The sequence below is a fragment of the Amblyomma mixtum genome, chromosome 3 (assembly GCF_055824585.1).
Source record: "Amblyomma mixtum isolate Tamu chromosome 3, ASM5582458v1, whole genome shotgun sequence".
In the NCBI taxonomy this organism is placed as follows: Eukaryota; Metazoa; Arthropoda; class Arachnida; order Ixodida; family Ixodidae; genus Amblyomma; species Amblyomma mixtum.
Genome location: NC_143014.1, coordinates 326790178 through 326813147, shown reverse-complemented (window position 1 = coordinate 326813147; position 22970 = coordinate 326790178). Strand labels below are relative to the sequence as shown.

Here is a 22970-nt window from a genome sequence, read left to right as displayed (position 1 = left end):
CTGGAAACTTCACTAAAACGTAGTGATCACCCCATAAAAAAAGAAACATATATGCATGTGCCATAATTTCTTGTGTAAATGTTCAGCAGTATGCAAAACATAGCAAAGCCTCACAAGTATGACTGGCTCCAGATTAATGAAGTCAGAAAATTTATTTTACAAGCACAAAATTGAACAAATACAGATATTGGTCATTTAATAATAAAAAGACATCAGCAAACTACAAAACTACAGAATTTGTTACTTCCTTCAAGAAAACATCATCTTTAGCACTTTATAAATGCCATCTTGAATTGTTATGAAATCTCTTTGATAACGCACCCAAAAATGTACCCAGAAGTGTTGTCACTGTTTTGGACTCCACTCTTACTCCAATGGAGCCTTTTTCTCCGTTTGAATATATGGCTGTGCTGTGAAATGTTTTCCAAGCTACTCCTAATGTGCCTAATTTTGCTCATGATCTGGGCAATTCACCTCTACATTGCAAAGGCACACCCCCACTATTATGATACCTCACTACCCCTCTTCAACTCCAGAATTTTGAATTACATTTTATGCCTTTAAACTGAAGCAAACTGTAGCACTATGCTTGTACAGACTCTCAAGCTTATCCTACCTTTCATCCCTTAAATAAGCATAGCTGCATCATCAGCAAATTCGAGGTTAATGTTTTTTTCCAGTCATTTTCAGTAACAATACCTTTAGACTGTCCCATTGCTTCATTTCCTGACTAGTATTATCCCACTCCACCAGTGTGTAGTGCCAACAATATACACACCTGTGCGACATCAGGTGTGTAAACAAGAGAGCTAAATCAGATACTGTGCGTATTCTAGGCAAATACTCAAAGGTGGTGGGGAGGAAAAACAACATTCTCTCTCTTAAAAAGCACTTTCAGGCATTTTTTTGCAGTGCTGTGAAGAGGCCAGGACGACAGGCTTGAAGGCTGCGAAACTATGCATATTCCGAGCATCGAGGATCAACAAGACAAAGTGTACAGGTCTCTGCACTGGCGAAACATGTGGTGATAAAAATTGTGGCCCTTGGCAAGGGTCAATAAGTGGCCCTGACTCATGTTCTGATGTGAAAAGTGGGTAACATGTTGCCTTCAGGTTGCCAATGAAAACTGTGCCCTACTCTGCCAACCTGTTATACAGCTGTTCAAGAGGGCATTCTGGCTTGCGGAGCATGCGCTTTAAAGAATACATGTAATTTTCATATGGAAATGCACTCCAAGCATCCAGGTGCCCTAGGTGCAACACATCAGCAGCTAGATGGTACAGACCATGCACATTATGTGAGGCATGCTGTTGACCATAGACCTAAATAAACCTGCTAATGAAAAAGCTCAGCGGGTCTTCTGCATACTTAACGTCATTTGCTGTAGCAGCAGTGCTTGACAGTACACGTATGGCCACGTGCAAAGCAAGGAAATTTTTGTACATCTCTGACGGAATTACTGATTGCAAAACAATAGGTCCTGCATACAACAAAAAGGAGCGAAGTTCTGTTGCTTTCCATCTAACTCTGACAGGCCCCTTGGCTTCCTTTTGCAGTCACAAGGCACATATTCTATTCCTCTCTGAAATCTCACTACAGACTTTGCCGCCTGCTCTAACTTCTTTTGGACCACGAGTCCATAACAGCAGCAGCTTGCGTGTTACACCTAGACAAACAAGGTGCATATAATCAAATGGCACAGTTTTTATAATGTCTATAGGTAGTTCCTCAAGAACTGTTTCACCAGTGTGGTGTTGCTCCTGTGTTTGTGCACAAAAGCTGTCATTTGTTCGTAGTTGTCTAGGAGAACTTGGAAAACACACTCTACCTTCACAATATGCTCCTTTCAAAGTACACTTCGGACAACTATAGTAGCCTGTGTGGCTTCTAATATACATCACAAAAGCTTTAGCAGGTGCGTCACAGATTATAGAATGGAGCATTGCAGCAACTGTCAATATGCCAAATGTTATGCCTGTGGACATGAGACATTTCTGCTCGTTCACAAAGTCCCGCAAAAATTCATTCGCACTTTGTGGTTTGTTGTTGCCAAAGAAGACAGTTGCAAAAAATGGCACTTCCTCACTGATGTTGTTGATCCGGCCAAGGAGAGCCCAAAACTAACCTTTATAGCTGTTTGAAACTGGCAGGCCATCAATGTCGAAACTGAGGCTCAGTTCTGCAGGCAACTCACCACAGTTTAGCAGAAGCCTCCTCAATCCTACCTTAATATCGAAGTGACGTTATTTTCCTCCTGCACACTGCAAAAATCCTGCACATTTCTTTGCAGTCTGAAGCAGGGCTCTGGCAGACGATGGCATAGAAGAAAAACAAGCATATGTCCAAAGAACTTTCAACAGCGATGTCACCGCGGCGTGAGATGACTGCGATTGCACTGCCCAATTCTGCAGCTTCTGCCTCAATTCTGTGATGTCAACATTAGCATCAGATACGCCGTCTCCCGTGGAAGTGCCGTCGTTGGAGTTGGGCGCAGGAGGAATGCCTCCTTCAACACCGTCACGCCGGGACTTTCTGCAGCTTCCCAGACCCACGCCGACCCATAATCACTGTCAGAGCATGACGAGCAGGCTGCCTCGACAACATAGTGCTCGTCACTGTCCGATGACACACCATAAGTCACTTCTCCACTGTCTGCCCCAAGATCGCTTGGCATGCGCCTGTTCTTCGCACCAGGCCGTGATGTAGGAGTTCTGGGCAAAGCACGCACAACGCACGTTGCAGGGGGTTCCAGTTGACGCGAAGTGGATGGCCTTGCTAGCATTTGATTTCGCTCCAAGTTCAGCAGCTGAAGACACGCGTCAACACGCCATTTCCTCTCCCGGCGTCACTGCCGATCAGATCTTTCCGACATTTTGAATGGCGCTGAAGTCTTGTCCGCCTTGTCTGGCGGTCTGGCTTAAAAATGACGCGAACGTGGTGTCATCTTTAACAAAAAGCAAAAAGAAAACCGCGAATGCCATAGAAACAAGCGCAAGCAACAAGCAGTTTTACCTATCGCGATGACTACTAGGTTCGCAAGTTTTACTATCAAAGCAAATTTAAGACAAAACGTCAAGCATCTCACCTTTGTTTGTAACCGTCGCCTCCATGACTTTTTCAGTGCGCTACTTCGTCGGTTCCCATGACAATTCCTACCCCACTGCCCTGGCTTGGCTTGGTTTGGCTTGAAGTGACTTGACTTGACCGATTTGAAGGTGGCGATGCATGGAGGAAGGAAAAACAATTTTCCTTCCTCCATGTGGCGGTGACACAAGGCGCTCATGGGTACCCAAAGATGCCGTGGTAAGCGACAGATCCGGAAAGGTTCGAAAGTACAACAGTTTCCTAACTTACTGGCAATGCAAACACAGTGCTACAGACAGTATACGCAATCAACTCTCGATTACTGCAAAACAGAAACTGAAAGGAAATCGTTTCGTTTCCGGAACATCAGTGCGGTTTTCCGCTGCGCACGTGTTCGCGTACGAAGAAAAGCAACGCGTCCGCCTGCTTGCGCCTGCTGACCATGCGCTGCGACGCGCATGTTCACGCGTCGCAGCGCGGGAGGTAAATCTTAACGGCAGCGCACAGCGCTGCCCAACTCGATGCCGTTGCGCTTTTTTGCACAAAAGGAAAAAACAGCCGGTTTAGCCGCGCGGTAGATGTAAGAAAGCAAGCAAAAATTTGTCAAGAATTCACCTGTGCGCTTTTGTTAGCGCAATAATGACCGCGCTTTAATTACCGCAATAACTACATTTAGCAGCAGGAACAGCTGCAATCAACCAAAAGGGTCTATTTGTAACTGGGTCGTCATTAGGTCATCGAGGTGACATTTATAAGACCATCGACTAGGCAGCGTCCTCAGGACGTCCGAAAGACACAGTAAGAAATCATGAGGACGCTTGTATCTTTTGAATACGTCTACAGGACGTGTGGTGATGTCTGGGTAGTGCCTGTTCGTTCGCGCTCAAGGCCGCAGGAACGGGGCGTTATCATTTTGGTTCGTGACTCGAGAAGCGACGGGATTAATCTCGATTGATCACAGCCATGAAGAACTGCATCTACGTTTGTCCAGATTACTGCAGTTGATTTTGACCTGTCATCTAAAAGTTTCCTTGCCGGCTTTAAACTGAGCGATGCAGCGAGCGGCGGGCATTCGTAGTTCGACGACTGACGAGCACGTTCGTTGCTTACGTCACTGCCGCGCTATTCATCCTTTACGGCCGCAAGTCAGCCCAAATAAGGAGCTTCGTTTGAGAGCCTTGGTGCTGTCTGCTTGACCGCTGGACTGCCATAACTACAACGTAACAATATGATCCCACGCAGAAAGAAAATTACATGAAAACGGCATATTTAAGAAATATTTTCCAGTGGTTGTGCGCATTGTACACATATACATGTAGGTGCGCATTCTACATGTCGTGTGGGTTTCCTCGTTTTCGCCCCGTCTTTCGCGCAAGTACGTACAGGCGCCCAAATCTTTAACTGGCTTGCGCGAGCGGCGACTTTTCTGTGCGTCAGCGCCATATGACGGAGCGAAGTTGGAAACAGGATGAGGCTAAGCGCATGCTCACAAAGCACGCTCAGCTGGGCGCGTCGTCTGCCAGGCTGTTCCTTCTTAAGGACGTCACCCCTCCTTATCGCGTTTCAACGAGCAGGCAGCGTGAGTAGGCGAATGGTTTTGCTCGTATTTTACGTTCCGAAGAACAGCGTCGCAGCAGCCAAGAGAGGAAAGAAAATTTAAAGATAGGCCGAACACGCCCAATCATGCGATAAGCCCGAGGACATGGATCGGTCATTTGTTACTTGCTGACGCGAACACTATTTTTCATCTGTATGAAGGGCGCTTATCAACTCTGCAGGCTTTATGCTTCAGCGTGGCGACGAAACTAAAAGGCCGCTGTGAAACTGAAGTGAAGCTGCTCTACAGCCGTGTTCGCGGCATTTCGCGTTAGTTATCAGAATGCTACCCCGTGTATCTCAAGCGACATGACAAACATAATTGATGCCATCGCAAAGGGACGCTCCTAAATACTCGGCTTGTGTCACGCGTTATTTTTCAGGATCGTAAGAAATATTTTTGTTACTGTCAAACGTATTGAAGCCCTTTGCCAGCATCTAAGGGAAACAACACAAAATGGTGCCGTAAACTATTTTATTACGCGCTGCATGATTGCTAGAACGCTATAAAACAAAAAAAAAAATGGTGTGGACCAATAATGGGCGCTCACAGGCCGATCAGTAGTGGGTGAAGTCACTGCCAAGCCCGACGACAGCAGACATGCGGCGTGGCAAGGAGTCGTAGAGCGCCGGTACAAGGTCGCTGTCGGCCTTCAGTTCTTCCCACTGACTTTTAATAGCCTCCCACAATTCATCAGAAGAAGCGGTATGGAGGCCCATTCTTGACATATTGGCTTTTAAAATGCCCCAAACGTTTTCAATGACATTCATGTCCGCGCCCTTGGGCGGCCAGTCTAGCGTCATCACTCCAAGGTTCTCAAGGTGCGCGGTAACTGCGTGAGCCGTGTGGATCGGAGAGAGATCATGCTGCAGTAAGAAATATCCATCTTTGTATGGTCCATCAAGCACGTGAGGCAGGAGCTGGTGGTAAATGATTCCAATGCAGGCTTCGGAGCACAGCCGACCATCAATGCGATGAAGAGGCCCGAGGCCATCCTTCGTAACCACCCCCCACACATTCACAGATGTTCGGCCACTTGCTTTGACGTTCTGGACGTAGCGGGGATCATACCTAAAAAAAGGAGTATTTAATCCGAATTAATGATAGTCGGTAGCAAAATAATGATATGGTATATAATAAAGCAAGCCACGTGACAAAAGACAAGTCTAATTATTTACCTTTTAGAGACTGGACGGTATACTTTTTGTTTCTGGTCCCACTGAGTGCAGATAGTGCTTTCATCTGTAAACGGGACGTTTTGCCAATCGTCGACGGTCCACTGCAGATGCTCTTGAGCGAAGGCAAGCCTTTTTGCTCTGGCACTGTCGGAAAGTAGGGGCTTCTGTGCAGCCGTCCTGTTTCTGATCCCTGCTTCCTTTAGCCGTTGCTTAATTAATTCGTCTGAAACATTAAGGCCGAGGGTAGCCCTTATTTCACCCGCTGTTATGAAAGGGTTATCACTCGCGCAGGCAACAATCTGCAAGTCTTCTTCTTCTGTTGTTTTCCTGATGAGGTAGCGAGGAGCATCCCCGATCCTTTTTTCGTCCCGGTAGGCACGTGTGATTCTGCCCACTGAAGCCGCAGCCACTCCAGTTGCTTTAGCAATCTCCTTCTGCGATGAGCCGCCCAATGACATTCCTATAATTCGGAGTCTTATTGCCTCAGGTATATGTGGTGGCATTCTGATAACTATCGCAAAACGCCGCGAACACGGCTGTAGAGCAGCTTCACTTCAGTTTCACAGCGGCCTTTTAGTTTCGTCGCCACGCTGAAGCATAAAGCCTGCACAGTTGATAAGCGCCCTTCATACAGATGAAAAATAGTGTTCGCGTCAGCAAGTAACAAATGACCGATCCATGTCCTCGGGCTTATCGCATGATTGGGCGTGTTCGGCCTATCTTTAAATTTTCTTTCCTCTCTTGGCTGCTGCGACGCTGTTCTTCAGAACGTAAAATACGAGCAAAACCATTCGCCTACTCACGCTGCCTGCTCGTCGAAACGCGATAAGGAGGGGTGACGTCCTTAAGAAGGAACAGCCTGGCAGACGACGCGCCGAGCTGAGCGTGCTTTGTGAGCATGCGCTTAGCCTCATCCTGTTTCCAACTTCGCTGCGTCATATGGCGCTGACGCACAGAAAAGTCGCCGCTCGCGCACGCCAGCTAAAGATTTGGGCGCTTGTACTCCTTTCAAGAAATGATCTCCCTTCAAAGCCTTGCGCCAAAAAATTTAATGTTTGTATTATCTGTTTTTACACCGATTTTGGAAACAATGACGGAAACGTGGAACTCCCCTGACATGTAAGTAGGTGAAAAAAGTTTAAGTAATTGAAAACGATATCGGCGACCATAGATAGCATTCTCCTTTCGGGGAGTGGACAATAGCGCCGTGTTGCACGGATAGTTGGGATGCAGGCTCTGTCCGAAGGAAGCATTGGTGAGTGGTTTCTCATTAAATTTAATTTCAGCGCGATACACAAAGCTTCAATATCATAGATGGCAAAGCTCCTTTTTAAGAGTAATGAAGGCCGTTACCTGAAAAGTGCACAAATGTAAATAAATTACATTACAATTAGTTAAAATACATTAAAAGTACAAGCTAATATAGCGGTGTGTGTTTCAAGTTAGGAAACGCTTCCAAGAACACTGTCAGTCATAGTTTTCCTTTGGTGTTACAGCCGCTTCCAGATACGTAATCATGTTTTAATGAAAATTTCAAAAGTAAGCCCGTATTTACACTAATGCATATACTGGCTGTTTCAGCGAACACTTTCAAAAACTCTTGAGAGTTCAATACAGCAAAAAAATAGGTGTAGGTTCACAGTCTCTGGAACGGCGGACGCAATATGCTGCAAAACCCCTCTAATTATCCAGGTCATTAACAAAAACCTACAAATTAACTTTTTAATTATCGCAGCTGCGTGGTTAGTCCCAAATGGGAGTTTGGTGCAGTGGACAAGACAACGTCATATCAGTTTTTGAAACGAAGAAAAACAATTTCTAGAGCCCTGCAGCTCGAAGAAATTCAACGGTTTTTCCAGCACGCGACCGAAACTGAGCGCACTAGGAGCGCCGGAAGTATGTCGTAAGCGAAGCCTCCACTGGTGATGTGTCGCAATGAATGCAGCGCCTAATTCGAAACGCGCGTGCTAACTTACCTCGCTAGAGAACATTGGCGCTCACCTTACACCGCGGCCGGCGTTACCGACTGCTTCATCGTTCGGAGTAAGAAAAATTATTGCCAACACCTCCTACGCGGCCGTCGCTTTTGGGAACACCGATAACCACACCTGGAGCTCTGCCCCCTTACAAAAATGGATTTCGAGTTTCTTTTGAACATGTATAGAGAGCCTAATGATTCTAAAGGATCTCTATAGGTACTCGCTGCCTATTGAGCCAGCTCATTAAGCAGTCTATGTATTCTTTAATGAGACATAACTATAAAGTTCAGCTCTGTTGGCAGTCCATAGGAATTCTATAAAATTAGCTCAATAAGACTTTATAATGAGTCAACCTTATAGAAATTGTTTTGTGCCTTCGCTATACGAACTCGCTCCGTTCGAAGTCAAAAGGGGCTCTATAGAAATAGCTCAGTAAGACTTCGTAATGAGTCGAATTTTATAGAGCTTGTTTCGTGCATTTCCTATATAAACTCGCTCCATATGCAGTCAAAACAGATTCTATTGAACTGGCTCGGTAAGACTTCATGATGAGCCCGATTTTATAGACCTTGTTTTGTGCCTTCGCTATACGAACTCGCTCCGTTTGAAGTCAAAAGGGGCTCTATAGAAATAGCTCAGTAAGACTTCGTAATGAGTCGAATTTTATAGAGCTTGTTTCGTGCATTCCCTATATAAACTCGCTCCATTTGCAGTCAAAACAGGTTCTATTGAACTGGCTTGGTATGACTTCATAATGAGCCCGATTTTATAGACCTTGTTTTGTGCCTTCCCTATACGAACTCGCTCCGTTCGAAGTCAAAAGGGGCTCTATAGAAATAGCTCAGTAAGACTTCGTAATGAGTCGAATTTTATAGAGCTTGTTTCGTGCATTCTCTATATAAACTCGCTCCATTTGCAGTCAAAACAGGTTCTAATGAACTGGCTCGGTAAGACTTCATAATGAGCCAGATTTTATAGAGCTTGTTTTGTGCCTTCGCTATACGAACTCGCTCCGTTCGAAGTCAAAAGGGGCTCTATAGAAATGGCTCAGTAAGACTTCGTAATGAGCCGCATTTTATTGAGCTTGTTTCGTGCATTCCCTATATAAACTCGCTCCATTTGCAGTCAAAACAGGTTCTAATGAACTGGCTCGGTAAGACTTCATAATGAGCCAGATTTTATAGAGCTTGTTTTGTGCCTTCGCTATACGAACTGTCGAATTTTATAGGAACTACCGTAGTACACACTTACTTTCCATATGAATAAACACCTCTATGGCATTCACAGCTCATCTGAAAAGAACCCATAGCACGCGGACTTTAGGAGCGAGTGCAGTGCTCGAGCACACAGAAGACCTATCCTGCACAATCCGCCCCTCTCATCATTGTCGATTGTGTTATCTGGTGGCAGTAAGCACAGTTCGTTGTCTGAGTCCTAGTATGCTACTGTAAATTACACGCTTCTCGCTAATTAGAGATACACGCTAAATTACTGGTAACGGCAGCCCCTTTCCGACAAATATTGCCCTTCACTTTATTTTCCTCCTGGGGTGTATATATCAGCAATAAAAGGGAAAGGGCAGCTCCTGCCGCAGAGCCTTTTTTATTCACACCATGTGTACATTTGTCAAGCAATCTGCCTTTGAGTGTGAAGGTCGACTCATTGAATCAAGCAAACGGTTGATCTTGCCATGCACTTTTTATCGTGATAGTTTTTTGATCAAGAGAACTAATCATGTAGCCCACAAAAGTGCTTGGCCGCCAGCTAAGACATTTGGGAAGGATCGAAGGAAAAAATTGAATAGGCAGTTCACAGAAGATCATGATACATGTGCTGTGTACCGTGGCACAAACCCGCATGTTTATCAATATTTATTTTTTCCCACAAACTATAAAACATGGGCAAACGAGACATCAGGAAGCACAGGATGCTTATGATTTGCGTCACTGCAACGATTATTGCACTTTCTCTGTTCCACCTAAGTACTCGTTGCACTAAGCACTTGCTGCATTTCCATCAAATCTTGCTCATGAAGATCCTCCAGTGCAAAAACAGCAGTGTGGTAATACATGGATACAACATGCATGCAGTGTTACATTCCACAAGCTGTCATTTGGAGCATGAAAGATGCATGCTCGTCAATTTGTAGCACCATGTGGAAATATGTTTCTGCCTCAAACACAGACATACAATACAAACAAATTTCAACGATTACACTGTGACCCGATACATTTAGAAGCATTAGCTTTGTACAGCAACTAATGCATCAATTACTGGTATGATTAACACATGTATTAAAAAGATGCACATAATGCCATTACATCATCATCATCACAGTAACAACGTCCACTGTAGAGCGAAGGCCTTACGTATTTCGCCAACTAACCCTGTTCTGCGTCAGCTGCGGCCATCCTGTTCCTGCAAACTTCCCAGTTTCATCTGTAATCCTAACTTTCTGCCACTGTCTCCTACGGAGGCTTTCTCTTAGAATCCAGTCCGTTTCTGCCACATAGGTGAGTACCGGAAAGATACAGCTCTCACATATTTTCTCTTGAAAATAGATATCCTCAACAAAAACCACACATCTCCGCACATGAAAAGATGCAAGGTAAAACGCAGAGCTCAACAGCAGACGCGTATCTTACAAGATGGGAGAACAAGCAGCAGCACTGAAAACCATGCGAAACAACGGAAAACTTTCTCCATTGCAGCCAGATTTTTGATGGCTGAAACAGTTTTGTTCAAAGCACACATAAAATACACGAATCTTAAACGGAAAACCTTGAGCATTATCCTTGACAATAATACATTACGAAATTCCTTGCAGATAGCATAGATGAGACACACGTGCCTCTTTTATAGAGATACTTTGTTTCCCCGAGAAAAACTATTCATAAAGCGAGTCATCTGCAATAACAAACCGCGAAGAAACAAATATTCAGAAGAAAAATAACCAGCTATGCATAAAGTCTGCTTCAGAGCATAGTCATGGCCATTGCAGACGAAATCATACATAACTTTAGAACCTACAAGCCCATTACCCTTGTCGCCATGTGCTTCAGATAATGGGGTGCACGCGCCTAGTAATAGACTACCATCCCATCCTGAGTGCATATGAGCGCTCAGTCGGCTGGCAGGAGCTCAGTGTGGCTTGCATGTATGCATGCATGTAACACGGAATATGGTAAGCGTGCCAACTGCAGTATTGTATTGTAAAGCATGAAACCACTAAAGAAAAGGGCCATCACTGAGTCATTCGCATTTTCCCCCTATACATTGTCCGCACAATAAGTTTCCATATTAACCAAGCGCAAATACACTGCAAAAGTTCCTTCACCGCAAAAATTGTCCAAAAAATTGAGTCATCCATACTTACAAGGGTCGTGTTAGAGAGGCACGACTGTAAACCTCATATAACAATTCATATAAGTGGTGGACTGCCTGTTGAAGAAGTTTAATTCACGAAGCCTCCAGAACCATCATGTCAGACAAAGAGCACAAGTAAATTTCTTCATTGCACTTAATGGCCATACACTTCCTCATGGATGATACAGACGCTGTTATAAACACACCTGTGGATTCTACCTGCACAAGCGTGAAGCTGCTGGCACTGTTAACACTGGTCAGCAGGTTTTTTTCGCTCTGAACACCTCCATCGTAACATTAATGTTTGCTCTTTGGTGATCACAAACACAACTCTTTTCTGTGCAACAGCGAACATGATCAATATCTAGAATTCGCCCAAATGTGGGCCCCGACTTCACAAAAGAATTGCATCTTCTAGACTTGTCAAGGTCAGCTGTGCAAAAGCAGAAATGACCTAGACTCATCTTTTTGTAAAGGACTTTATGATTAGCTGTCGTCCCTTTGCCATAAAGTACCAGTGAGCCGACTTTGGTATACCTTTGTCTCAAGCTGTAACCCTTTACTAGAGTCCAAAATTGACTACTTATGTGGCTTTCTCTTTGACTCGGTGATAGATGCTGCCAGAGTTTAGGCAATGCCGACAGAAGGCAAAACTTATCAATGATCTGGTTTTCTGCAAACCTTGTCCCACAAACGAACTTCCCCAGCTTTCCATTCATTGATTCAAAAGGGTAAAGTGAGTATCCCCATAGGGGGCCCCACTGGTTTACACTATCAATGAGATGCGTAAGCAGATGAGCATTATATGTCATGCACTCTTTGCCGTACAAACTTTCATATTCTTTTAAGAACTTCTTCATTTTTGTTCTCAAGATCCTGACTGTCTCCATAGAAATTGTGGGAGCCAACATGCAGTGCATCATTTCAACAAAATTCATCCAGTTGTTGTAGTTTTTTGTTGGGAGATAGCCGGACAGCAGAACAGGAGAGAAAAACAACAGCCAGTTTCTCCATTCTGACGATTTCCACCGTCTCACTTCAGACAATGGGCGTGGCAAGCGAGACTGCTCCCATGTAGGAGACATGTTAACGAGCTTAGCACTTAGCTCCTCAATGCACTGACGCATTCGAAAATTTCTGCATTTTTCTGACTCAAGCCACAGCAGTGTTGTTGTCTTTACGAAGCCTGAGCAAACGGCATGCATGTAATCAACAACAAAGCTGGAGCTGAAGCTGAAAAAAGTGAGCATACTTAGGATACTCAGCCCTTTCACACCGCAGCTGGCTTGTTTTGGGTCAGTTTTTGCCTTGTTTGCATTTTTGAGAAAGGACTCGTGGGTTCTGAGGACTGGAGCACATGAACGCGCGGGGTAGACACGGCAGTGGCCCCTGCCTTTGTTAACAACTTCTCCAGGTTCTTCGCACCATGCACAGCCATGCTCCCCATTGAATTGCGTCATACACATGACCTCACATCTCGCCACACTGTCAACAGAACACGGTCCCGGAAACACCTTTGTTATCCTGTCTTTACCCATGCTGTCCTTCCAAGTGATGCCTCCACTTGAAAGGACGTTCATGCGCTGAACAAAAGGTAAGAGAAATGTGTTCATGGCTGGCTTTTTGGAGCCAAACCAAAGACCAGCGAGCAGGAGCCTTTGCATTCGTTCATTATACTCAAGCTCATTTACTTGTAGCAGTAGTGGCCACATGCCAAAACCGGAACTCTCGTAGAGTGGCACACCATCTGTGTTAAAAGTAAGAGTGAGATCACCTGGCTGCAGTGGCAGTCTGTGGTAAGCACCGCTTTGAGAGATGTCACTAACATCATATGCCTGGGAACGAATTTTAAGGCAACTGCCTTTTTCTTCAAGGATGTCCCTAATTTGATTTTCGAAATCTACAGTGTAGAAATAAGAGCTCTGTGCATTTAAAGATACTGTACAATGCTCCTTCTTGCAGTATGAACATGACACATTCAAAGCGCTTTTTTCAAGTTCACCAATGTACGAATTGCACCCACTGCAATAGAAGTGTTTTCGTTTCTGATCGCTCACGGAAAAGTTCTTGAAGAAAGTGTGCTTTGTTGACGGAAAATCTGTTCCTTGTGGAAGATGGGCCTCAACAAGCTTCAGCACACTCTCCGTTGCCTCCTTTGATGCACAGTGCCTCAGGCTATGGCCCATGACCAGCAGGATACTTTCAGCCTTGGTCAGTTGGGCACCAGGATAAAGTGATTGATCCTGTTGGAACACACAATACACAACACAAGCCTCAGCTTACAGAAAATTTAATAGAGGAAAAAAGCTATCAGCGCATAAAACAGCTGCATCTTCTCATGTCTCATTCTGCTCCGCGTGCTAGCATGCACAAAAAATAACTGAATAAGCAGCAAGATGGCAGTGCAAGGGTCAGTATTCATGATGGGCAGTTGAAGTTGATTTATTTACTCAACAATGAGAGCAAACAATGACATCCCAAAATGTCACACGTATGCTACTGCTTAATAGGTTCATGCGGCACTGTCACCGAAACCACACTGACATATTCCACGTCACAAAACACACAAAACCACGACTATACGTACTGTTTTTATACAACAAAGGGTTTAAGCTGGTCTAACATTTATGACAGCATACAGCGTACTATATTCCAGTACAATTTGTGCGTGCGTGTGTATATGTTTGCGTGCGTGTGTATGTGTTTGTGTGCGTGTGTGTGTGTGTGTGTGCGTGCGTGCGTGTATGTGTTTGCGTGCGCGCGCGCGTGTGTGTGTTTGCGTGCGCGCGTGTGTGTATGTGTTTGCGTGCGCGCACGCGTGTGTGTGTGTGTTTGCGTGCGCACGCACGTGTGTGTATGTGTTTGCGTGCGCGCGCGTGTGTGCGCGCGTGTGTGTGTGTGCGCGCGCGTGTGTGTGTGTGTGTGTGTGTGTGCGCGCGCATGTGTGTATGTGTTTGCGTGCGCGCGCGCGCATGTGTGCGCGTGTGTGTGCGTGTGTGTGTATGTATTTGCGTGCGCGCGCGCGTGTGTGTGTGTATGTATTTGCGTTCGAGTGCTTATGTGTGTGGGTGTGGAGGGGGTGCCAGAGGACAGAAAGGAAAATGAAGGAAGGTTTCAGAGATTGTAAAAGCTATACCTATGAAATTCTAGCAATTTTCTATAAATAGGCAGCTTGCCTGAGTCTCCTGAAAATTTTCACGAGAGTATAGGAATGGTCACTGTCCATATCTTCGACTAAAATTATGCGCGTTTTGAGCAAAAAAGGGCTATTATGTAGTTAACGAGAAACTGCACGAGTTCTTGATGTCAGCATACAAGGCCCTCTTCTATGCAACGAATATCATAGATCGTTTTCGAACTGCCTAGCAATTTTAAAGATAAAAGTTGCTTTACAATGCATATACGTGAAAACTGTTCGCACAAAAATCAGTTCTCAGTGCACGTATTTGTGGCAAACTTTAGAGCGTTATGTCATTCTGCTCGAAAAGCAGAATAATTCTACAGGCAAATCATCCCAGACTCCTAACATCCTACCGAAGCTCACGTATACTTCTAGGGACCATAGCAGATGAAACGTGCATGCCGCTGCAACTTGACGCTCATGCGTCGAGCGCGTCACTGATGTGTGCATGCCTCAGCCAGTAGCGGTCCTCTCGAGCTATCATGCGACTCGTAGCCACCGATCGCATCGATACTTTTGATTTCGTTCTACTGACTTGTTTACGTTTATTCGGGCAATTTGGTTAACGTGAAACCTATCACGGTGACCTAGGTGGCACGGCACATACCCACGACGGGGGGCTCTATTGTATCTCGGCACGCACCTTCTTTTCCTTCGTCGCTCTCAAATAGCTGCCACGTAGTTGCCGATGACTATCCTTCTTGCCCACAGTGTAACACTTGACCGCTAAATACTACTAAAACGTCCCTTCTTTCTTCCCATCGCCGGCGCAACCACCGGGATACTACTTAAACAATTACCAAAAATCCTATTACGCCAGTTGACTTCTTGGTGCCTTACTAATCAGTTAAGTAAAGATATAACCTGGCCAGATCATAATCGCCGTCTGTTTTGTATCGTAAATTTTATCACACTTTAACGCTGAGCTCTCCATATCGCACACGTAAGGATTTTCTAATAATAGTCAGGCCTAATGGGGTCAACCCGCAAAAAGCCTGCACACAAACCAACCATTACACTTTTCTCAGAAAATCTAGCGACTGGAATGGCCTTCCTTCCGAACTGGCGACCATCATCCCGCCCACTTCATCGCATTTCATTTCAAAAACTGGTTACGAACTCTGTTTGCAATAATCACCAGACTGTTAACCGCGCAGTAAATTAGCAATTTTTTATAATTATCTGGGCAAATACAGTTTTATAACTTACGTCCGGCGCCTGACTGTTCCTGAATAGCCTTCGTTTAGATTTCGATCGCCAGACGTATAGGTATACTTCCATATGCAAAAATATATATTTAACTTCAATATCGCATCAGTGCACCTACAGCGTAGGGTGCGAAAAGAATTGAATCCTCGCTTACCATGTCAGTCAGGCGACGCTGTGGGTCATCGGGGCGCTGAACTTGACCGTAGAATGAAGTATCAGACGCGCCACTTTCAGAAGCAGAGTCGCTGCATGGTTCGACAGTCGCAGCAGTCTCGTTTCCAATTTCTTCTTCTGTTTCATCCTCCGTTTGATCTTCAGATGGATCCACTCTTACTGTCGTGCGTCCCTCTACTGTTTGTTCGTCACTTGCCATGGCTGAAGGTGCTGCAAACGCTGACGCCTTATCTGGATCAGATGACCCACTGGCAGCACGAAAAGATTCACCTGTGGCGTCGTTTTTCTTCCAGTCCTCCTTGACAGAGAGGTCGTTGAAGCATCCGCTGCTAGAATTTTCTGTGTTCTTAAAGCGGTACTTTGACCGCAACGGAACTTCGCACTTTGGGTCAAATAAGTAACGGCCATATTTTCTCTTGTACGGCATGTTAAATTACTCTCCTGAATTTTGAAATGCGCAATGCACTATACACTATGTGCAGTAAATAATTATAGACACTAAATTCACTAAACAATTAAGGGGAGATATTCAGCATTAGTCTACAAGGTAACACTGCTAAAGTCCCTCTGCTACCTGACTGCTTCGCATCGACAACACTGTAAGAAAGCCTGGAAGCCGCATGCGTGGCCTTGCTCTGAATGCGGACCCTTGGGTCGCCCGGTGCTTTTTATAGGTATACACCCAGGCCGGAATGCAACGCGTACACCGTCATTCTCTACCTTGCAGAGTGATTTTCCCTTACAATATTAGTTTATGAATGCGTACTTTGGTAGAACTTTTTCCCAGAAACACGAATCAGGCTTTCTGTACACTGCAGCTGTGCTTTCGAACACCCCTCACCCTCACGCCGAGGAGACCGGTAGTATGTTTCGCATTTTCAAACAGAATTTTATTCACAGATGAACACAGAACAGCAGGAACCCGTTGGGAGAAGAGCTATTTGGCGAAGCAATGCAGATATGGCATGCCTCTGCAATGTTGACGAACCTTTCCATCCGGCGAGGAAAATGGAGAAACGCCCCCCCCCCCCCCCCCCCTCCCTCCGGGCTGTTGCAAACCGCTTTCGCCGCTGCTTCCGCCGCGCTAGCGCGGGTGCACAAAACAGCCCAGCGAGTGATATGGCTGTGTCCAAGGAGTCTTTGGAGCCTTCACTGGCTATAGACCTTTCAAGAGCTATGGTGGTAGTGGTTTATTTAAAAAAAAAATCCTGGTTTTCCATGCTTTCGGAAGCTACCGTAGCACGTACTCAGCAGTACGTACAAAAGCAGAAAAAACGCTGCTGCATGTTTTCCCCGAAAAACACATTTTTGGAAATATTTCGAATGTATGCTGGATTCCGCAGCATTTCAGGAATTACCGAGCCCTTTTCTTACTAAGCTCACTTTTTACAAGTGTCGAACACGGAACCTTGCTCACAGAAAGCGTGGACAGTTTCGACAGCGTACTCGCCGCTGGGTTCCCGCGCAGATGTTTCACCTGAAGGAAAGGAACTCTGCATAAAAAGTAAATAAAAAACACGAAGAAAAATCACAGAAACCAGATGGAGAAAAAAGGAACTCAGCTACGCCCTCTCTCTGGGCGTTAAAAATGCTTCCGCCGCGCTAGCGCAGGTGCGTGGGTGCACAAAACCAGAGCCGCATATTCACAAAACAGCCCAGCGAGAGATGTGGCTACGTCCTCTGGCTACGTCCAAGGAGTCCTTCACTGGTTAGAGACCTTTCATGAGCTATGCAGCATCCTGGCTTCCCACGCTTCCGGAAGCTACCTTTGCACGTACTCAGCAGTGCGTACAAAAGCAGAAAACACGCTGCTGCATGTTTTCCCTGAAAAACACGTTTTTGAAAGCATTTCGAATTCCTGCTGGATCTCGCTGCATTTCAGGAGTTACCCAGCTCTTTTCTGACTAAGCTCACTTTTGACAAGTGTCGAACACGGAACAATGCTCACAGAAAGCGTAGACAGTTTCGACAGCGTACTCGTCGCTGGGCTCCCGCGCATATGTTTCACCTGAAGGAAAGGAACTCTGCATAAAAATCAAATAGAAAACAGGAAGAAAAATCACAGAAACTCGGTGGAGAAAGAAGGAACTCAGCATCCAGACCTGAGAACCGAACACAGCCCTTTCTTAAAGTGGCTGCGCATTCTTTTTTTTATTTTTTTATTTCGGGAAACGCATCTAGCCGCTTGCGACGCCAGGTGCCAGCGAAAGCGCGGCTACGATACAGCACGGAGTTCTTGGAATGTCTCAAGCTGTCTAGTTGGTATGCCGCCAAAAGCCGCGTTTGTATATGCGACAGAATGCGTCTTGGGCTAATACCTGTGCTACACGGCAACGTTCGAATGACATCCGAGTCGAATGACATTCGAGAATTGGAATGACATTCGGACTTGACGGACTCCCGCGGTGGTGGTGGTAGTGGTTTATTTAAAAAATAAAAAGTGAAGCAAAAGAGTGTTGCCGGCCGCGGCAATTGCTATCTAATATCTTAAGCACCCGAGCTGCAGCCGGCGGAAACGAAAGGGAAAGGAAGAGGATAGTGAGGAGAAGTATAGAGGGGAGCGACAGCGAGAAAGGACAGGGTAGAGCTTTGTACACTATTTACAAAATACAAAAGTAATCAAGTTCGCGCCCCTCGCGCGCTAATGTCCAAGCATTGTCCGAAAATAAGTGCGCGCGAGCGGCCACTGCGCACAATCACTTACACAAGAAGTAAACTGTATGTACATAGCCGCGCGCACGTAGCGTCCTGTCTCGGATTAATCGCGCGCGCGGCACACTGCACTAGCGGCCGGGGTGGGGCGCCCGGCCGCGTATACCGTCCGAGGTAGCACCCACGGAGCGTTCGTGTCACGCGTGCACTACCTGGCGTAGAGCAAGCGGGGAGTCAAGTCCGCCTGCTCGATGAACGCACTGAGGCTCACCATTGTTCTGTCACGGGTGCGCGCACTGCCGCGCGGCCACAGGAGCGCTTCGAGACTGTCCGGGATGATTCCCAGCGCCCTGTATGCCGCGAGCATCTCGCGACGCGGCCCTGCAGAAGCGGTACAGCGAAGGAGCATGTGCTCCAATGTTTCCACTGCGCCGCATTCAGCGCACGCGTCGCTTGACGAAAGTCCGTGGCGCACCCGTCTTTCCCCGGGCCACACGCAGCCGACGCGCACTCGGATGATCATAGCCCGCTGGAGGCGCGACAGTGAGCGCGCGCCGACGAGAGAAATGCGCTCTCCTCGCGCGATGCGAGGGTCCGGGTGTTGCTGACGGAGGTGGTCGTAGATCACCGCACGCACGTCTTCCAGGGCGAGCGGTTCGTCGCTGGGAGGAAGCTGATGTGCGGCGGTGGCGAGCTCGTCGGCTTGCTCGTTGCCGCGGATGCCGCAGTGACCGGGCACCCACTGCACGCGAATACTGCATCTGCGCTCCGCGAGGCGCTCAATGCGCTCGCGTAACGCGCACAGCAACGGGGTGCCACGGGCGGGAGTCTGCAGGCGGCTGATGGCGGCACGGGAATCACACAGCAGAGCACACCTGGGTGGCGGCGGAGACTCCCGCGGTGCTACACGACACTTTCCAAACGCATTCGAAAGCCTCAGCTCGTTTTCAGTGTAGAACGACGACGACGGCGGCGGTCACACTAGTCCGACAACGACACTATATATCACGCTCAGCAGCAGCATGCCATTATAGTGAAATATCTAGTTTACTATAATATCATTGTAATGGGACAGATTTGTCAGGCCAACGACACCGACGAATCCGATCGGCGGACGGTCAGCCTTGTCGGCGGCTGAGCGAAAGCACGATGATGAGGCGGCCGTGTGAATATGTTCGCGCTTCTAAATGAGCGATACGAACGGCTACATTTCACATGTGCACACCTGAACACTCATCAGCGGTAAGCGCTTGCCAAATTAATTTCAGTCGACGACGGCTCCCTTCCCTTCCGCGACGACTAGGCCTAGCGAGTCCGCCGGGTTGGATCTATGATCGCGGTGGTTGTGAAGAGCGAATCACAAGCTTTGGCGAATGCAAATGGTCACCGAGTGTAGTTTTGGCAACAGCGACCTGAAATCAACTATTGCTTACACCGCAGGGCACGTATACGAAGAACGGCAAACGCCGATGTGACCCAGACTGCCGAGTCGGGCTTTACGGCCAGCAGCAGTCGTCGCCGTCGCTAGCTTGTGGATAACAAGTTAGGCCGTTCCAGTTAAAGCGAATGGTCGCCAAACATACTTCTGCATGAAGTAGTTTGAAATAAAGTACTGGTCACGTCGGAGGAAGCCGGGACAAGAAGCGAGAAGCGCCGGTCGTGCTCGATGTCAACAACCCGGCTGTCGTGTTTCTCAAGCGTGCGATCGCATCATCGCTTCCGACACATTGTCGCACTGCGTAAACAAGCACGGGTACAGCTGGTAAAAAAGAAAACAGGTTGTTTAATAGAACTAAAACACAGATTACGTTTTATGTCACGAAAAGAGCTCTAGCTGTTCGTACGCAGCAATGTAAACAACAGTATGAGTACAGTCGTCCTCATCGGCGCACTCCTGTGAAAATTTCATGCTGACGTGGTTAATGTTCGTTGGTGTAATATTATCTTCAAGCATTCCCTCAGACAGAGCACGAGCTATTTCCTAAACAAACAGCAGAAAAAAGCGAGCAGCGGGTATCGAAATGAACAGCTACAGAGCCGAAAGCAGTCGCTCGGCTGTGGGCGGGGCGAAGCGACGGCAGCGGCGACGGCTAATGGTCGGTTCGGGCTCGAAGGCATTCCAAAATCTGGAATGTCTCCGCGTAGCTCCGTCGACTCGAATGTCATCCCAACCGAATGCCGTTCAAAAACGTCGTGTAGCAGCGCACATTTGGCAGTCGAGTCGAATGACATTCGGTTGGAAGGCATTCGAAACGCCCGTGTAGCAGGGGTATAACTTTTAGAGAGGAAGAGCAGGTTTTAAGGAGAGGTTTGACTCGTCCTGTACTCTCTTCCTCGATGCTTATGCACTTTCCCTCAAAAAGTGGACTGGAGTCGACTTCCGTCGCAGTCATGAGTTCCACTGCAACGCGACTGATGTGCCACTGTCGTGGTTGCGCTTACAAACGGAATGCGAATTGAAAAAAAAATATGCCTTATTCCTGCGTTGTATCGTTGGCCAGCCAGCTGGCATTTGTTCCAGCGGGTGGAGCTGGCATGCTAACTCATGCTTCAATGGTTTTCATTGCGCATTTCCCTCTCTTCCCCCTCCCCTCCCCAACACACTCCTCGCCTGTTTGCGCTGGGCATTCCCTGCACGAACTGGTGTTCTACGAACGGCGTTTTTTTCGGAAGTTCGCGCAACGGATTGCAGGGCAGCAGTTCGGTGCAGTGCTAGCACCTTTATGCGCCCGTGGTTTCCGCACGCATCGGGCTTAAACGAGAACACGTTTTGTGGTTCTTGAGCGTCCTTGAGTGCATTGCTGACAATTAACTTCTGATGTGATCCTCCGCTGTTGTCGTTGATTGACAGAGGCTTTGCATACATGCATGAAATGTGGTTCTGCAGACATTTAAATGCCTGCAAAAATGAAAGGTCAAGGATGCGCATTCCAATTGTTTAAACTCGAGTTGCATGCATTTATATATGTACAAATAGAACTCTCAACACATCACCGACAATCCGGGCGTAGCCCACTGCACATACAGCGAACGTACTGCGATTGGCATGCACATTCCACAACACAGCTTGAGTGAATGGTCCCCATTAGGCCACCAGTCACAACTACAGATTTACCCTATGGAAAAGGAATGCGACGGACCATTATAAATCCTTTTACAAAGGACAAAGTAGGTGTGTACGCTCTATGCGAGACACATCTGACGGATCTAGAAGATCCACCTTTAATTGATGGCTATGTCTGGGAAGGGTGCAACAGAACAACGGAGAAGGGAGGAGGCGTAGGTATGCTGATAGATCAAGGAACAAATTGGCAAAGAATAAAATCAACTTGCAAAGAACATGTCTGGGTATCAGGTACAATTGCTGGCAAAAGAACATGGCTAGGGGTAGTTCATTTAGGGACCGGGGACAAATGCAGGCAAGAAAACAAGGATCTAGTTAAGTTCCTCAATGAGGATATACAGCAGTTTGGAGGCGGTGCCCATATTATTCTGCTTGGAGACATGAATGGCCACATCGAGGATCTGGATGGATACACGGATTGTAACGGGAAGTTAATGCTAGACTTCTGTGAGCGGCACAACCTAGTTATTGTCAACATAGAAACTAAATGTGAGAGACAAACCACGTGGGAACCACGTGGAAGCCTATATAGGCGCTCCGCCGTTCGCATTTTTTTTCATCACGCTTTTACCTCGATGTTAGCAAAAATATGCTAGGGTCGTCCATGGTACATTCCAGGGTACTCTGGGGTCTTTTTAGAACAGCAGAGCGCCTATATTGGCTCCACTCTGTTCGCATTTCTTTCCATCGCCATAGTACCCCCCAGGGCGTGTGGTTGCTGCGGCACGCCTATTGCAATCTTTTCGTAGCTATATTTTTTAACTCTCTTCTGCCTCTACGCTGCAGTGATAGGGTGAAAATGTAGCTGTTTCAATAGGTTACTCTAATATTAAGCGACTTAATGCATGAGACTGCCAACTGGAAGAATTCACAGCATGTTTCGTATCTATTCGTAGACTATGACGTATATTTTACCCCTTTGGACTCTGCTATTGGCACGATCGACTATAAAGCCTTTGCGGTATAGAAAATCGCTGCTCCGCAGGGCACTTTAGGAATAAATATTGAATTAACATCACATTTTGTGTCCTGTCATCGTTTAAAAATTTTTACACATGGAATGGCAACCTTAGCGTGATCAAAAAGACCGATCGACGCGCAGACAGGTCCCGGACGTGCTTTTAATAGCACTGAACACCATGGCGCAACCAGTGACCACATTTTCACCTTCGCTTGCATAACATTTGACTAAGAGCTAAGAGAAAAAAAAATATGCAGGCTGTCTGCAGCACGAACCAATGTATATCATGTCACATTAAAGTTATTTTTAATGCGAAAGCACTATTCCCATGGGTTAACTCCGAACACGATATTGCGATATTTGTGGGTTTGAGCGAAGTGGAAAGAATGAGTAAATATAAAACAAACAAAGCGCGAATTTTGCGCTTTGCAGACTGTCAACAGGTGCAGATTGTACAGTATAATT

General features: G+C 46.5%; 1 pseudogene; it reads right to left on the bottom strand.

Annotated features, from left to right (window-relative positions):
* Window positions 1–1133: 1133 nt before the first annotated feature.
* Window positions 1134–16195, bottom strand: LOC149355864 (uncharacterized; annotated as a pseudogene).
* Between the last annotated feature and the right edge of the window lie 6775 nt (window positions 16196–22970).